Here is a 19004-nt window from a genome sequence, read left to right on the forward strand (position 1 = left end):
CCCCCAGACTGAGAAGCATAAGCTAAGCATAAACTTCACACGCTTCTCCTTACATATTAATTGTCCCCAAGTGTAATGCAGCATTTTCTGAGCTGATTCCCTTACGCAATCCTTTAAAAATCACCTCTTTAGAGAGGAGCTAAACTGTTTCCCGCTGGATATAATCGAAATGGAGCCTGCACTCCCCATCTCTACAAAGAGATTTGACAAATCTTTCTCCTAGAGATAGGGATGGTCTGGCACAACAATTCTGCTCTCCCCCACAGAGCTCTCAGAGATGCTTTGATATTCCTCAATATTACTATAAGACTCTAAATCCTCCAGCCTTTTAATCCCACTTCAGGGACTTTTTCCTTCTGAATATAAAGAGCTACTGATATATTCAGTCAAATAGTTACAGTGTCACAGTTTACAGCAGGTGTAAGATGTCTCAGACTTTCTCTTGGAGCTGAAAGACCAACATCTATGACTGTTACTAGGAATCAGTTGTTCCAATACCACACAGAGCTTCACAGATAATCACTGGAGCTTCCTGTTCCTTCCTTTTGTCTCTTAGTTACCATCTTAAGCAACTTGAACTTACAGAGTATACACCTTTTCGTCAAAAAAATGCCTATCAAATGCTATATATATATATATATATATATACATATACACACACATATACATATATATACACACACACACACACACACTTCTAGCTGCACAAAAATGTGTCTACTTAAATAATTTTAATTTTTCTTTTTAAAAATCATTTTCATATTTGGAAATGTTTTCTTACTTCATGTAAGAAATGCCAACATTCTTCTTCAATTTTTAGGTTTCATCACAGCTCACGAACCATTCAGCATCCCTCCTTTGTCAATCACTGAGGCTCCCACCACAATCAAAGCAGAAAGTACAGTTCCTGAAGGAATTTATTCTGAGGCAGAGGCACAACACTAGTAGAAGAAATCACAGTGAAAAGCTGCTTCTTTCTCTATGCTGATATTCTTGAAAAAGGTTAAAGAGTCTGTAAATTGAGGAGATCATATTGGATTCTTTCAGGAAACCTAGCCAACATAAAAGAAGTTGAAAAGATAAGTTTAGGAGTTGAAAGTGAATTCCCACATGGGAGGGAAATGAACAGTGGAGCAGCACAGGGGTCTGTGCTAATAATATCTACAATACTAAATATATGATACATCTTAGAACACCTCTTGAACCTCTCTTACAAGCAGCTGGTCCCCACTTCTTTTAGTCAACTGACTTTCATAGACAACATCAATACTTACCTCATCTACTGGTGCTTTTTGCCATGAAAACTCAATGGAATCAATAAAATTTTAGCATTAAGAAAATCTGGTACGCTCCGAGGGCTAGCAAAGACATTTCTTTATAAATTAGCAAATTTTACGTTGCTTTAATTATTTACACCACTTATTTGTTGTTTACAATACTTATAGAAAGAAATCCTCTCAGTCAACTGAATAGCGCTGAGTGTACTTCATCTGGGAGAGTTTTTAGTGAAAAACATTACATCCATGTCCACTGAAGACTAGTTAGTCCTCCTGTTATTAAGCTGGAATTTATTCTTCATTTAGGTTATTTTTATTTTATTCCAATAAAGCTCCACGTGTCTTATACCACAGGGGTAGCTTAGTTCAACTCCAGTTGATATACAGTGAGTACAGTGTACAAGTATGTAACATAATCATTACAGAGAGACCTACTGAGAGTTCACATGAAGTTCTATTTTTAACAATAAATTGACAGCAAATGCAATTCACTGAACCTCAAAAAAGGAGATAAAAATCAAGCTGCAATTTAAATAAATGTCAAAGTTAATATTTTCCAACCCAGCTGATTTCTTCCATGAGCATCCAAACCCAATGATAGCAACTAGTTAACACCACCTGATCGAGCAAGATGTGTGTGACATATCTAAATGGAAGAGTCTCAAATACAGTCTGGGGATACTAGGTGCTGCACCCCTACAAAGAAGGAAGCTGCGGAACAACACTTGAGGATAAGATATGTGCAAACTTCTACGTAAGAAGCATCAAGTCTGACAAGGCATACGTTCCTTTTTTCGGCTTCATAATACTGCAGAGCCTCTCTGTTGGCCTCACTGACAAAGTGAACGAGCAAGGAAATAAGGTGAACTGTGAGGAAGACTTTAAACGAGGCTAATGTGCTCTGCTGCCCATCAACTCTGTTTTCATGTTGGGGTGCAAGTGTGATGGTTCCCTATAGATAGTAAAATAATCTAATCCTGCAGGCAAAAATCAGTCTAACACTTTATGACTTTGTGTACCCTAAATCATCAGCCATGACTTGATAATCCTCTGGGATTCACAATTCCATATCCAAGAGCATTTCCCTCCAGAATTTTATCCCATCAGACTTTCAGCCCTGACATTACCTGTCAAGTTAGCAGGAACTGTGACCTTAATTGGGAATAACATTGTCTGCTATTAGCTTAAAATGTGCATTACTGAAATGATTTGTACAACTTGACTGCCACAAACAGTTAAGGGTAGTCACACAAAAACATCTCATTAAGTCCTCCAATCAGCCAACTGCCACACTATTCAGTAACGAGTAATTATTAAGGTAAAATGCCTCCATGAAGTTTTGTTCAGTGCCATGTCATCATTTATGAAGCAACAAACTTTTCTTCCCTGGGTGTCAGGCATAATTTAGCAAAGCATCTATTTATCTTTTAATCTAAATTCTCTCCAACTCTTCCCTAGTTCATTACTCCTTTTATCATGTCTTTTCTGTACCTAGAACTGAAAATTCATAAAGCACAGGGATTCTTTTTAGCTTACACATTGTACTTGCCATTGACAAGCAAAGATGATAAAATATTCTGCAAATTTCTAGTTTTCAATGTTGATGAGTCATCGACATTTAACGAGAAGAATCTTCCAAACTAGAATGCCTTTTGTTTAATTTTTCTGTGTTTTGATTTCTTTGCTTTTTATTTTCAAAAGAGAGACTGCTACTACCCAGACTAGAAAAAGAAATAATTGCTCAAATAGAATAAAAGAGAAGGAAAAGTGAGGGGATAGAGGCAGGGAAGTATAATACAAAAAAATAATTGGATGCAGACAGCTGAAGAAAAATTTCTCTGGTACCCCAGGAACAAACATTCTATCTTCTAGGACAACTCAGTAATTCTCCTAAAACTGGTAAAGTAGTACAAATACTAGCTTTCAATATGGCTGTTTTAATTTTAATAAACTTAATTCTATTACACCATGATAAATCTAGAAAAATCTGTTTCTACACTTACATAATTGAGATCAAAACTTATCTCTCTGTATTTGATCAGATAACATCTGATGCTCTCTCTGTCCCTCAATTCTCCTCGTAGCCTACTTCAAATGAAATTAGAGAATAAAAACCAGGCTGATTGTACAAAAATAAAAGGAGATTCTGCTGCAGTGAAGCTCTGCACTGCCATTACAAAGGGTCTTTCAATAAAGTACAGGGGATTGATTAGTTCACCAAGCCTGATTGATCAAACTTCTTACAAATCAGGTGGCACAGTTCATGTCAGCATGAGTGAATAACTTGAGGCAGTGGGCAAAAAGGGATGTTCCATAGTGGTACATAAGCCAGATAGTCTTTGGCAAATTACTGACAAGGTCTTGACTGAAGAGGTGCGTCCAGTTTTGAGCAAAGCATATTAAGAAGGATTTTTAAACCAGTGTTAAAGAGCACACAGCACAGCAATATAGATATAATAACCCATGAGGACAGACTAAAACTTGCTTTCCTCATTCTACAATATAAAAGAGAGAAGGCAGAAAAGGGGTGTTTTACAGAGTTCCAGAATAGCAACTCCAAAAAGAGGTCGTAATTTGTTCTCCATTGAGAACAGGACAAGTAACCAGATTAAATTGCAGCAGGAGGATCATGCTAGATATGAGAAGAAAATATTCTAATGACAACAAAGCATTGGCCTTGACTGCCTGGGGACTGAGGTTTGCAGCATTGGAGGTCATCTTTAAAACAAAGTTTAAATAGAAAACTCACGCATGAGAAGCAGAAGGAAGAATAGAGTAACCACTGAGAGTCCCTTCTGATTCTTGATCCTGCAAGATTCCCAGCCGGAGTTTCTCCAGTGTCTATACTGTCTGAACAGTGTTACTGTACATATACATTTAACTATGCATCACAGTGCCTTTCAGCTCCAAAAATATGTAAGAGCTCCAAGCTTCATTAGACAAGTCTTTTCTTAGCAGGAAGAGGACAACCTTGTAGACCCGCACTGTCTGAATTTATCTCAATCTGAGATAGTTTTCAAGCAATCATGAGTCTTCACGTCAGAACCTTGATTCGGAAAATCTCAACAGTTGTCTGCCAATAATATTTTTCTTTATGCAAAAATAGCCAGATCTGTCCCATTTCTTTGGAGCAAAGTTCTCAGTATCAGGAAATTTGGTCAATAATGAAACAGAGGGAAAGCAGACATGTAAGAGCAATGTTTACACAGACAGAAGAAATTCAACAATCATTAGACATGATAGTTTTGATCTGGAGCTAAGCCAGCCAACACAGGTCCACGTCATTGCTCAGGGATTTTTATGCCTCTGTATTTTCCTATTTACAGGGTAAGTAACCTGGCAACCACTCCAGGAAGACTTCTGATAGTCATCACCACACGCACACACACCCCCTGCATAAACGGAATATTTTCTGTTACTATGGCTACTGGGTCTTTTTTTATTATTATTTTCTCCATCTTTTGCCTATAAAGCAAATATACCTGCTAGTCAATAAATACCAAGTAATTGTAAAAGTAAATACCAACTAAATATCAAGAAATACAGGGCAAAGCAGGAACTCAAGGGTTTCATATGCATCCTTATCTCCAGCTCATTTGAATGCTGACTGGCTATGAAAAAGCAAAAAACTTTCAAGTCTGGAGGTTTCTAACTGAACAAATAAAAGAAACCACAGATTTCAGAGAAGCAGGATGTGTGCAGGGCTTGTTGATGCACAATACCGTCTGAGGCAAGTAGCAAAGTACCTGGAGAGGTGCAGCCATTCCAATTAGGATTTAATTGTTACACTCAGACAATCATGGATTCTGCTCGCTATCTCTATCTCCCCGGCCCAAGCTCATTGTGTAAATAAGCTCTCCTCAAGATGGATCAGGACTCTGAGTCGCTAACTGTCAAGCTCCAACATGACCAAGCATTGCAAGTCTGTGGTTCCACCAGCAAACCAGCTTTTTACGTGAGGAGCTGAGTAGGCCAAGGAAGTGCCATTTGAAAGAATGAATAATCTAATCAAACATGAGCAAAAGCAATATAATACTTATCTTAATATTCTAACAGAGCAGAAACTGGCTTACCACTCTTTGAGCATTCCCTGGCCACACAGCTTTGGCAGCACCCAAAACCCCAACCTGCACATTTCTGCAATTTTATCACCCGCTGCTTGTAAGTGATGGTTTCTAAGATTTCTCTGAGATCTCTGCATTTTAAGGTATACCTATTACCTTTCACAAAGCATCATGCATGTGGATGCAAAAATAAACCATGAGTGGTACATGGTACAGAACATCAATAATGAAGGGTGAGGTATTGTACCTAAGTGTTCTCCATTCGCCCTTCATACATGAGAAAGGCTGCCATAATGAAGAAGTTATTATGCTTTTCTTACCTGGCCATGGTTTCAGGGAGAGAAGTCCACCAATGCCACAGCAAAATCCATTCTCAAGTTTCTCTAGAGAAAAGAGAAGTGTCTTTTAGTGGCCACAGTCTAACAACTGATTCATGCAGGCATAACCAAGCCCTAAATTGATTATGCAACTTCGGCCTTTGAAAATTAGTTTAAGAGGCAGAAGCATTTCAGCACAACAAAGAAAACCTTGTATTATCCTGATTTATTGAGTTTTCACATTTCTCTTTTATTTAAGTCCACTCTCTTGTGTTCAACTTAATGACAATGATTCTGTAAAGCATTAAGACACCCTATGACTATTAAAGAACCATTTATTGAGGTCTAATAAGAGACAAATCAACTTTTCATTTAAGTGCCTCAAAAATAACACAAGCAGTAAAGAGCTGATTATATATTTAATGATACTGTAACTTCTACTGTACCAAAAGAAAAAGCTTTTGCATTTCCATTTTAGCACTGTTGCCCATTGTTATCATTAGGGGAAATGTTTATTATTATTCTAATTGGAAAGAGCAAGTTGAAATCCATCTTCATTTAAAAGCAAGTAATTCTGCTCAAATTCTTAATTTGTGTATACAACAATTGGGTATTTTCCTGGGAATTTTTATGTTTATTAAAGTGGTCTGTCTCCAAACGTGTATATAAAACAGAACTGGAGGATGCTACTGAAGGCCCAGTAGAACTCACTTCAGAAATAAACCTTTCATTTTGAAAAGCAGTATGGCCCAATACCCCAAATTCTGATATCAAATACTTCTCCCCACCTCATTTCTCTCTCTCTCAAAAAAAAAGATGGGGGCAGGGGGAAGGGAGGCTTGGAGGGAATATTAAAGAATATTGGAAAGATTTCAAGGAAAAGTTAAAACTTTGAAGAGAAACTTTTTACTTTCAACTGAAAAACAAAAAGACTAAATAGCTGGCAGTGGAAAACAACAACTACTTAATTGAGCACTTGTAAGTCTTATTCTGTTCTCTTGACCTCCTTTAGGCATGAAAGGTCTGACTCATTTTAGAAGTCTCTGTAAGTTAAGCCATCAATTCCAGTGCCTTGCAATAGAAACTTAATCCAGAAGCATCTACGAATCACTCACATCTTTCAGGCAGCTACTGATGAACCACTCCCTAGTGCCTTATAGCAGATTCCAGACTTTTAGGAAAAGGCTAAAGTCCACTGTAAAGGAAAAGGAGACCAGTAACGTCCACATCATTGTCTCATGAAGCAGACCCTCACATTACAACCTGATCACCATCACACATTTTGAGTGTTTCTCAAAATGCAGGCATGTTGCTAGCACTAGGGTCTCGTTATGGAACTAAAATCCATGGATGTTCCCCCGGGGAAGGATTTTGAGCCCAGGTTTAAGGAATCACTACACATTTTAACTTTGTATGAGCATTGTCTGAAATTACTTCATACTTTCGTACTTTATTTCCAAAAGATACTGACATGAACAGTCACAGCCATGGCAACCACTCATTGTAAATACAAGAGAGATGACTGTCTACGGAGGTCTTCTCTGTAACATCACAATGGCAACATAACCCCTCACTACTCCTGGTTGATAATTCCTGCATTTTCTCTCTTTATCCCCTCTGACTTATGAGAAAGTCTAAAGTAGTTTTATTTTATATCACTGACAACTGGCTTTAAGGAAGGGTAGGCCACTCTGGATGTGATTCACTGAATAGCTTATTTTGCCTCCTAAAAATTGATTTAGCTGTAAAAGCAAAAGATAAGACAGCTTGGAGGTCTATCCCAACCTTGGAGATTCTATGATTCTATTGAATCAGTTAAATAATTTAAAAATTGGGAACTGAGAGTTGGATCCATCAGAAAGCATCAGTACTCAGATTAAAACTGAAAGAAGTCAAGGACTTTACCTTTTTTAAAGCCCACGAGGTGTTATTTACATTGGAGATAAAGATTAAAGATGCTGTAAAATTTACTGCCTCTGCACTTAGCTAGTGAGCAGACAGGAGTCCTGGAGGTGATGCTGCCATTCCTGACACCCTGTTAGCTTGCTGGTATAAAATACATTCAGACAATGCACCAATATTTGTAAAGCTTATTGGAAAAGAGATCAAATCATTCTGTTGTTTGTTCAGTGAAGCTTGAGCACATCACTGTTGAGGTTATTTTGTCTCTGACTCTCTCTTGACCTTCCCACACCCTTCCTTTACAAAGCAACTGCCTCATACAAGGCTTTCATTTACCTCCATGCACAAAGTGCTTTGTGCCATTTCACTGTTCAGTACTGTAAATTATTCAATTCACAGCTAAGATTCAGAGTCATGAAGCAGAGATTTGTAGTTTTCTACAGTCTGCATATGCTGCACAGAGGCATATTTAGAATCTAGAGAGAACAAGCAGTCTGCAATCCACGTGATTCCTGCTCTCCCAGTGACCACATTTGGTTTGCTACCCCTCCTTCCCCATCCTGTTTTAGTTCTATCATCCACCTGTTGTAGTTTGCCAACCAGGTTGAAAACCGTGAAAAAAGTTTTTTTCCAGCTCTAAGCATGTAAGATTCTTACCTTTTAGGCAGGCTCCTCTAGGACTCTGCAATAGAAACCTTAAAGTTGTGTAAAGACAGCAATAACTTCAGCAGAGACACTGAGAACTCAGCTTCACACTCAAGCTGCTCGTAGCAATAGCTGATATGTATACATCTGCTACAGATGAAGAGCATTTATGTTGTTATCTCCCCTAAACATGGCCAAATCTTCAGCAATTACTCTTGATGCAGAGAACCTGCTATCTGAGCAATAATGAAAGCTGGTTTAAAATCCCTTGATCGCCAAAAGAAGAGAAGACTCAGCACTTCTTGAACAGAGACACTTCTTTCAGAAGCAAAAGGCAAAACATTTTAATGCTTTGAAAATAATATATCTAAAAGCATATCTGTTTCAGATGTTCCACACCTATACCTTTCTTTTGAAAAATTCTCTTTTCTGCTCAGAGCACGATAGTAAAAGTAAAATGTAACTAACAGAAAAAGAGATAGTGTGTAATATGAGAGATGACACATATCATCCATGATACACTGGAGTAGATTTGTACATTAATTTAATTGCAAATCCCAATAGTTGCTGGTGGAAGAATGTTTCCGTATCCATTTATTTCCTAATGCTGTCATGATTCCCAGACCTCATATACCCCAAACTGATGAGATGACAGAAACACCATCCCATGTTCGGTTTCAGATAACCATATCCACTTCTCATAAAATATGTAATTAACTAAAGAAGGAATACTTTTTAATTAAAGCCAGCTGAAATTAATCAAGCACTGGCCTTGCAGGGTGCTCCTGGTGTGGCTCTAGCTTCCTTGCTTGCTCAGAGCAAAGCTCAGCTGGTTGCTTAAATGATCTCCTCTGCAGGCTGTTAAATGAATGACAGAGAAAATGGCTCAGTGGAGCTGATTGAATATAAAAGTCAACACGGTGGCATGGAAAAGCAGAAGTATTTTTCATATGCTTCCCATTGGAGGAAGCTTTTGAAGTAGTGCTACAAGCTCTAAATATGGTTGGGCAGTGAGCAACTTCAGAAGGGTTTGGGAGAGCTGGTGGTCTAGGTCCAGAGAGTGCCATGAAAAGAATGACCAGGGCTTAGGCTTTCAGCCAGAGACTGGCTGCCATGTTAAAGGCTTCCTTTTGCCAGTGCCTGTGAAATGTGGCACTGTTCTGAAGAGATACTGGGAGCAAGCACCACATCTCTTAAAACTGCACTGTGCAAGCACAGCAAATGAGGAACTTCAAAGTGTCAGATCTGGGCAAGTGCCAGTTCAACTAATGGCACTAGCATTGAAATCCCAGGGAAACTATGGGAACAAAACCGAATTTGGAATATGTATTAACTGAATCACACAGGGAAAAAGGGAAAGAAAAAGACACATTTGGCTTTGTTACAGCACATGAACTAGCTCTGGAAAAAGAAGGCCAGGGGAAGCTGAGCATATACTGACACCACCCTGCACGCTGAAGAAGAGGAAGGAGCAATTGATTTGTGAACTGCATCAGCTCTGTGGCTGGGCAAGAGCAGCTCTGTCTTCTCTGAAACCCAGTCAGTACCTGCATCTGTACATGATGCAGGTAGTGCAGGTAGCTCAGGGGTTGCATGATGCAGACATGCCATAGCAGATATGGACTGTACGAGCAGGGTAGTCTATCCTGGCTGTTACACATCTGAAGGACTATGGAGATGCCATTCTGGAAATGAAAAAGATCAAAGACAGGCCTGAGCTACTAACAGCATGCTCCAAACCTACTACTTTCATTGTTGCTTTTTTGCTTTATAGCCCAGTACACTATAGCCATTTGTGCGTGTGTAATGTTCAGTAGAATGTCTTCCACTTTTCATCTTATTTGGAGAATTTCCCTTGGTTGTTTAGTCCTTTTATTCCCTGAAATACAGGCTAGGGCTCTCTCCTTTTCTCCTATTAAGGTGCCATCATAAACCTTCGTGCTGCATCATGGCTTGATCTCACACCAACTGCTCTTGAGAACAAAGTGCTGCTTTGACTCTGAGTTCAGACTCCAGGTATCCACATCCATGGAGTCCAGTTAAACTCACTGAGGTACTGCACTTTTCTGGGGAAGAAGACAGGGTGAGAAGTAGCTGTATGTGAGGGACAGAGAATGCCTCAAGCTGAGGTTGGATATGTGTTACATCTCTCTTTACATTCCATGGTAAATTTAGCTACTGAGATCAGTAGGGCATGTGATACATTTAGTATGGGGTGGCACAGAGTGCCTTCAGGGTTAACCATGACATGAAGGAATAGAGTAGAGCAAAGCAGAATAAAATAAAGTAAAAAATAAAAAAATAATAAAATAAAGAATAAAATAAAAACAGAATATTGTATTCCCCAAATAAAAATAAATATAAAACAAAATTTTAAAAAACAAACAAACAAACAACACTATTATTTTCTAAGTTAATGAGAAGATCCCAGGAACTGCATAGACTCTGCCACGACATTTGCCATGACATGTGGGAGGACTGCAACCCAGATGCAACAGAGGAGATAAATACCTCACACCCAAATTAGCCATAAACGCTGGCATAAGCTCTCCTCTTTTACTGGTCTCAGCCAAGCCAACATTCCCTTTCTCCCTCATTGGTAGGGTCAACCCCATTGGCATTCAGAGCTGTAGGGAACACGAGCCTTTAGCTCAAAGCTGCAATGGGACCACTCTGTTTCTGCCTAAAACAAATGTGTGTTCTCAGTACAGTACACCTCACTATCACCCCCTCCAGCCAGAAGGGAGCTCTTGTGCTCCCTATTTTTCTCACAGCAGAGGAAAACAAGGAGAAACCTGTTGAGTGCACTGAAGGAATCAGAGTCTCCTTGCTCCAAACTGTAACCCCAGGGCCTCTAGTTTCTGAAGGGGATCATTTTATATGCTTTTTGATCTGACTTTCCTCCAAGCTGGTTGAATCTCTTCATTACATGCAGCTTTGCAAAATGAGAAGCACTCCCTGGGAGAATTCTTCATGAGAAGGTTTTTGCTAATAATATTTTCCCAATATCAGAACTCTCATGCAGGAAAAGATAGGATTGTTATTGCATGGAATTCAGCAACAATCATGCAAAATCACCTTTGGCTATTACTAACAAAGAATGCAACAGCATGCAAATTTGTCCTGATTTTATCCTGGCATTATATCCATGTTCAGCCTTACAATCTATCATATCTATGATGTCATCATACCGGTCACACACTATAGGTATCTTTCTGCTTTTCTTTTGCCTTTTTTCTCCGTCATTCTCTGCTCTCTCATTTGGTTGTAAGACAAACTTCTGAAAAGCAAAGTCCTGGCCAGGGAGGAGACATTCCCATCTTGCTGTGAACCCCGTTAGAAAAATCACACACATTTAGTTTCTGTTTTAACAGTTTTGGGAGACAAAGACCTTTAATTGTGAGCCAACAGTTGGCATATTTTTGAGCACTCAGTCATGAAATAACATTCATTCAATAAAAGAGCCCAAGGGGGCATTTTAATGATTTTTTAAATCTAAGTTGTCTTGCTGACACGCTCACTGAGGGGAGATACCTGCGGTTTGTCAGCTGGGTTTCATGCCCTTGTTTGTGAATCCTGTCCATGACAGGATTTATCCCTCCCTTCTCATTCAGTGCCACTGCATTGTTTCAAACAGCCAGGAGGTCTCACCCAAGGGCACCTGTGTTTCAGGGTGACGAGGACTATCATTTCATAAAGTTTATCCTTCCAGTAGCTGAAATGCTGAATGTCAGTACAATTTACAGCAATTAAGCACTAAGTGGCAGATTCTCAAGAGGGTGATGGGTATCATTTTTTTGTTTCCACCAAGATATTCTTCTTTGATTTGTAATGAACATCTGGACCCATGATGATCTACTGTCACAAAACTGTATGTACTTTTATGCCCTATTTTTTAATAGGCATCACTGTCCAGTGTCTTAATCCCACATTATTAAAAAGGACGTTCACAACATTCCACCCAGGAAGAGAAGGCTATTTTCCTGATCTGATGCTGATGTCAGATTTTATAATGTTTAGACCAGGGAGCCCAGTGTATGAATGGAAGAGTCTACAAAGATGCACTTCTCAACATTTTAGAAACTCCTCTACTGCTCAAATTCTTTCTAACATCAGGATATCTTGTGTCCAGCAACTGTTTCTTGATGACCAAAACCTCCCATTATACTGCCCTTTTCCTGCTAGAGATTACAAGTGGGTCTCTGTTCACTGTGTAAAAATACAGTAGAGGCAAACCTCCTCTTGGCTTCTTTCACTTCCAGGAACAGAAAACAAACAAACAAACAAACAAACAAACAAACAAAAAAAAAAAAAAAAAAAAAAAAAAAAACCAAGACCTCTAGATGAAAGAAGCAACCGAGGTCTTTAATGTAAGTGACACCATTCAGGCTTTCTGCAGAGACAAACTGGTATAATGATTACATTGAAGAGCACCTTAGAAAAGAGGATGGAATAATCTAAGAGAAATGAAGATTGAGGATAGTAGCCGACACTTATTCTTGCAGTATAGCCCATGGGACAGAAGGCAAAAATACAGTAAATTACTTGTAAGATGTCTCTTCTTCTCAGATCAGATGACTTCTCAGATACTGGCAATACAGTGAAAGGAATGAAAGATTCTCCCTTTCTGTCTTCAGAGGACTGAGTAATAATTTACATGCTTCCTTGTACAGCAATACTTTAGTCAATATTTATAGAACAATGCAGTAAAGCAGTATCAAATTTGTTCCCTATGTGACAATAAATAAAGATGGAATTTAGATTTCTACTTGCCTTTAAAACTGCCTAATCTTCTATTTTTATGTGATTTAAGCCTGAATAATTTAGTACTGTAAGATCTTGCCCTAAACATATTAGGTCTCAAAACATCTGGAGGGGAAATTTAAGAAGCAAGATAAAAGGTTTTTCCGTGTAATGTTAACAGCAAGGGGCACATCTAGACATTGTGCCAAGACAAATCAAAACTCAGGGACAAATCTTATTTCCTATCCCTGTTATTGACTATGATGTGATTATTAAGAAGGTGCTAATTACAGATTCTGCTTTGGCAAAAAAACTCTGCACTGCATCTAGCATTTTTTACCAAAATCCATGTGTTTCTTCTCCTTTTCCTTACTTCTTTAGTACTAAAACAATTCTTGCAGCCCAAGCACAGTTGCAGCACTTGGATATGATAATGGTGGCTATGAGAACAGAAGGGAATGGAGTTCATTTATTTTCTTTCAACAGTGAATACCTGTTTCCTGCTCTTCCATTATATATTATGCTCATTACACCAGCTTCATGCTTCTCAGTCACTGGCTAAATCTGTAATTGTGAGTGCTGAACTATTGGAATAAAACAGAAGATCATCAGTGCTGAAAGGTGTCTTTAGTAGTGATAATGTTTTATTATGCTGCATAATTTCCTTCATCATTACAGAATATCCAGCACTCAACTCAAATTCCTCCACCTCTTTCTGCCCTGCCCACAGCACCTCAGAGAGTGAACTACAAGAAATCTCACTGCACCACCTCCCTCTCCAAATCACTCATTAAATCATGTTTTGTTTCTCTGGAGTAAAACCAGTCACACACAAACTGACTTTTATGTTACTGTTTTTCTGATGCATATAGATAAATCCATTCTATTTCTTTTCTGAAATTTAAATTTCATTTAAAGCTAAAGAAAAGGCTCAACCATGGCTCAGCCCCTCAACAGTGAGAGTTATCTGTATTACTAAAGAGAAATGGCCGTAAAGTTAGCAACCTTTCTTGGAAAGCTTGAAATTGCACAAACAGCAGAATAAAAACTGCAGAGCTGCTCCACACAGAACCATACAGAAACTGAGCATTCATAATCCAAATAAATCTTGATTTACAAGTACTGTGTAACAGACCACGAGGCATCAGCCCATCACATTGCAGCAGCATGGCTTTCCATCCCAGCAGCTGTGCCACTGACCTCTGGACCACACATGTCTGCACATTAGCTGAGCAACCACATTATCAATCACCGCAATAATAATTGAAGTGTGGTAGCCAGTGATACTCTCCCTGACTTTATTTAGATGCATTGCTGGTGGATCCGTGTAACCTGGGGTCTCCTTCCCCAGTGAACGTATCACTGACATTCTACTTCTCTTGTTTCATCCCAAGTTTGATTAACGTACAAATCTCTCTCAAAAACACTCTGAGAAAAGCCAGGAAATTAAGCCTTTAGCCTTGGTCTATTTAAGGTAGTTAGTTCCCTCTAGGTAGGTAATAGATAATTAAAACTCCCCAGCATGAGTTAACCTTTACCCAAGCAGCGGGCACATCGCAGGCTCCAGCAGGAAGCAGCTGTAGCAACAAGGTTATAGACACCCTCCTCTGTGCAGCTGCTCTCTAATCTGCAGCGTGATGAACAGTCTGAGCTGAGGGTCTTTGCTCCAGCATCTGAGATGCTCGGGTGCCATCTGGACCTCAATGACACCAGCCCAGAGGGAAGAACTGAATTGTTAGTCAACATCTTCACCTCTTTAAATCTTTCCTCCCTCTCCCCAAGCTAATAACTTGTTTCTTTCGTTCTTTATTTCTCTAAGAACTATCCATTTTCTAAAACATGATGCTTCTTCAGAATAACACTGACAGCAGAGGAAAGAGCACAGAAATAGAAAAAATATCATAAAATCAAGAAGGTTGGAAAAACCAATAAGATATCCAGTTCAACCCATGCCGGTGACCACTTTAGATCATGTCCCTCAGTGCCACGTATACCGTTTTCTTGAAAACCTCCAGCCTAATCCAAAGTGCACCAGAATGACTAGAAAAATACCTATGCACTGCATTATCTCTGGCTCAGGCCAGAGTGGCAAGAGGTTCAGGTAGCCAAGAGTTCTTTTAAAACGATCTCCTATGGTGTCTGATAGAACCCTGCTGTAATATCTAAAGAAGGGCAGTAAGCAGCTCAGCCTTCATAATGCTTAGGACTGGGAGGACTTGACCTGCTCTACAGATATGGGAGAGAGAAAATCATAACACACCTGAAATAAGGTCAAAGAAGGCAGATCCAGCCCAGAGAGAGCAAATGGAGCCAGGATCTAGCACTGGTAGGTGGCAGCATGCATGCATCAGTTCACCCTGCTGAATTCAAACACCACTCAGCACTCCTTTAAAATGAGAAGAAATGGATTCTGCCCTCAGCTCTGCCCTGGCATCTTTGATATGACAAGAGGAAATGGTTTCGGACTAAAAGAAGAAGGCAGATTTAGATTGGTTGTAAGGAAAAACTTTTTAAAATAAGGGTGGTGAAACACTGGAACAGCTCAGAGAGGTGGAGAATGACCCATCCCTGGAAGCATTCAAGGTCAGGTTAGATGGGGCACTGAACACCTGACTGAGCTGCAGGTGTCCCTGTTCACTGCTGGGAAGAAGAAGAAGAAAGAACTAGATTTTTTTTTTTCTTTTCCAACCAACCTTGGTGATTCTATGATTCTATGATCTATCATAGAATTCTATGATAGATGGCCTTTAAGGATCCCTTCCAGCTGAAATGATGCTATGATTCTTTGATCTTGTGAGTAACATGGGGGCTCCTGGGCCTCAATTCTCCTGCACAAAGAAAACCTTCACAATAGGTCCACCTGTCTGGTCTCCTAAGACTGGCATTTCTTTAGGACAAAAACTGCTTCTAGCTTTGGAATACAGAAAATACTTTTGCTCAGGACTCAGCACTGATTAAGATTTCTTTTAAGGTAAGGTGCTGTTGAAGCACAGATGTTGAATAATTTTTTCACTCCCTACTGATTGGCCACACGTCTAATGCAAGACACTTTTCAAAGATTATAAACAAAATGTAAGCAGGCGTTCCTCCATTTGCATTTTCTAATCTTTTGTCAGGAGACTGGGTCACAGCATGTTCATGAGTACTTGTGTAGTCACTAGATAAATGCCCACAACATGATACTCAAGAAGGGGGTTGCAGCCTAATCACTGCACTCAATCAAGATGTAATTGCAGGAGCCATTAATCCTAAGACAGCTCCCATACTCTGCTATCAAGATTGTAATGATACCTCATTTTTTGCTTATCAGCTTTATCATTTTGGTAATGATAAAGGTTTGTGGAAGCATTCTACTTTACAAAAGGTGCTGGGACAGAATGGAAACACAGCAGTGCAAGGAGGCAACGGAAGGCTGTAATAAAATACATATTGTGTATATATTAGAGCTCTTTAGGGGTTTTAATTACAAAAATAGATTACAGATTAAATTTTTTCCCTAAGGGAAACATTCTCTGCTTCCTATGTATGGGCCAATTACAGAAATTTTGTTGTATCAGATATTTTGCTGAACAAGAGATGTATAGATGGGTGGTTCAGGGGACGCAAGAAATGAAAAAAAGGCTGAGAGAAAGCAAGTAACCCCAGTGTTCACTTCCACTAGCAACTCCCAAGCCCCAAGCTTGTTAGATTGTGGTCTGTTGTGTTAAACACTGAGCACAGCCTCCGATATGCAGCTTGGCGACACCACATCCCAATTATGAATTTTCCCAAAGTTGTTCAATCTGAATACAGTTTGTCAGCATTTCTGGAAGTAGGGGGAATATTTGTAAGAGAAAGCAGGTTGCTCTGGACTGGTTTCTCTTTCAGCTGCAAGGAAAAGGGTATAATTATAATTGTTTTACGAGGACTTAGGACAGAGAAAAGATGCAAATCTTTTTGCACACAAATAGTTTTTGTGCAACAAAGGGCAGAGTTCAGCAGATCAGTCTACCCTGACTTGCCACAGATTTCCCAGGTGACACCAACAAATCTTTCTCTTTCCTTGTCTGGCAGCGAGGGGTTGTTAAATTTGAGGTAGCGATCTTGGGTAATAACCCCTGTCCGCATATTATTTCCTTGAGTGAAGCCTGAGAAGAGGAACAGGCTGCAAAATGGAAATTGTGCTGTACTTTTTCTGTGCTCTGCTATATTTCTTCATACTTCTGTGTCGTTGGGTTTTTTTAATCATTACACTCTTTGCTCATATTTTTAAAGCAGCTGGAGTTTTGGAGTGGCATACAGCAAAACATGATGGAAAGGTACTGCTCCCTCTTTGTAATACAGCCATCATTTACATAGCAAGATGCTGTTATTTTTTTTGCAATAGGAGCATAATACTGATATCCTGTCCCTGGTTGTACCAATCCAGTTCATTTCAACATCTCTAATAAATAAAGAAACAAAGAAACTCTAACTGTGATGTTCACATTAATGGGGAGAGAAATATACACTCTAGACAACAACCATATGCAGCCAGCTTGCTTGACAGCTTCTGGTCCAAGCTGTGAAAATTGCAAGGCTGAGATTCCCTCAAGATACACCAAGCACTTTAAATAAAGATGATAACAAATGAATGGTGGTTTTGTACTGACTTCCAAAAATACCCCACTTCTGTAACACAGGGAACAGCAGTCAGAACATAGTACACATCTCAGCCCCATCACTCATGGAGTCATGGTCCTTCATCCGAGGCCAGTAAGCCTGGATCAGGTGGGTTGAGTTGCTTTGGGTTGTGGCTGCACTTGTGTTCATAGCACCCAATAAAAGAGAACAACACTGCCAGTTCCCATTCCCTTTATCAAGGAAGAATAAGGGCATGGCTTGAAAATCCAGTTCAGGATATTGCCTAATGTTTTACTGTAAGAGAATAAATATTTTCATCCTGTAAAACTGCTGTATCACACTTCTTTCTGGCAATGTGATGATCACTGCGATTTGTGCAAGCGAGCAAATTTCACTGGGTGTTTGAAACTGGTAATTAACCATTTATTAGTTGGAGTGGAGGACAAAGAGGCAGAGCAAATTTAATCTTAACTATACTCATTATCACAGCACCAAACACAATTACAGCTGCTTTACTGGACACTTTCAATTTTCACTATCATCAAATAGAGAAATATTTCAACTGCTTATTGAATAAAGCCTCACATGAGATCCTTATTTAAGAAAAAAGCTTGTACAAAGCCAGAGAAGCATTTGCCTGAGAAGCAGATTCAACCATCTGAGCTGCTATTGGCTATAAGGCCTGAGAGAAAGCCGTAACAACTGGAGTCAATTAGTCCATGATTGATTTCAAATTCAGGATGCTATGCCTAGTGGGCATTACTCAGTTCTTCCCTTTACCAAAGAGGCATATCTAGACCTTAAATAAACTTCCAATGTCTCTCTCAAAACATGGACCCTCCTACATCACATCACATGGGAGTCCAAAGCCTAGGGTTACAGTGATCACCTTCTAACAAGCTTTCTTTTTAAGTTTAAGAGATTTAAATATTTAAATGCTCTGTTTAACACTGTAACACCATCAGTGTCAGGGTGACATTATGACCTCCTACGTTTTGTGACCATGTGAACCAAATTCATGGATCATCTATGATCTTTCCACTGAAAATCTTGGAAACTCCATATTGCCCTCTGCTTCCATGTACCCATATGTAAAATATTTTATAAGCACTTTTGATAAGTATGAATTCAATCAGGATCAGTGTGCTCTGCTTGTCTACTGTGCAGTAGAAGACAATGCAGAGACTTCTAAACTTGCTCATGATCAGAATAGCTGCATTAATTAAGAACTTGATTGGTGAGACTAATTATCACAGGTGCATCACAAGGTAGAAATTGTTAATTCCAGCACAGTGCCACTCTAATGCTGCTTTCAGACAGTTCCACGGCTACCAGCACCTTACAAGACGGCCCACTCTCACCCATTTTCCACAGTGACAGCCCTGGATGGTGGCCCATTTCCACTGGCCCTCATACCCCATTTCCTTTTCCCAGCGTATCAGTATCTTCAATAT

General features: G+C 39.4%; 1 long non-coding RNA gene across 1 annotated transcript; it reads right to left on the reverse strand.

Moving 5' to 3' along the window:
• Window positions 1–1535: 1535 nt before the first annotated feature.
• On the reverse strand, window positions 1536–8349 carry LOC128077008 (uncharacterized). The gene is made up of 3 exons (XR_008204773.1): window positions 8218–8349; window positions 5662–5724; window positions 1536–4669 (listed from the first exon to the last, which is right to left on the reverse strand). It is a non-coding gene; the product is annotated as an uncharacterized LOC128077008 (long non-coding RNA).
• Window positions 8350–19004: the final 10655 nt, after the last annotated feature.

The sequence above is a fragment of the Tympanuchus pallidicinctus genome, unplaced genomic scaffold, assembly GCF_026119805.1.
Source record: "Tympanuchus pallidicinctus isolate F22 unplaced genomic scaffold, pur_lepc_1.0 scaffold15, whole genome shotgun sequence".
Lineage (NCBI taxonomy): Eukaryota > Metazoa > Chordata > Aves > Galliformes > Phasianidae > Tympanuchus > Tympanuchus pallidicinctus.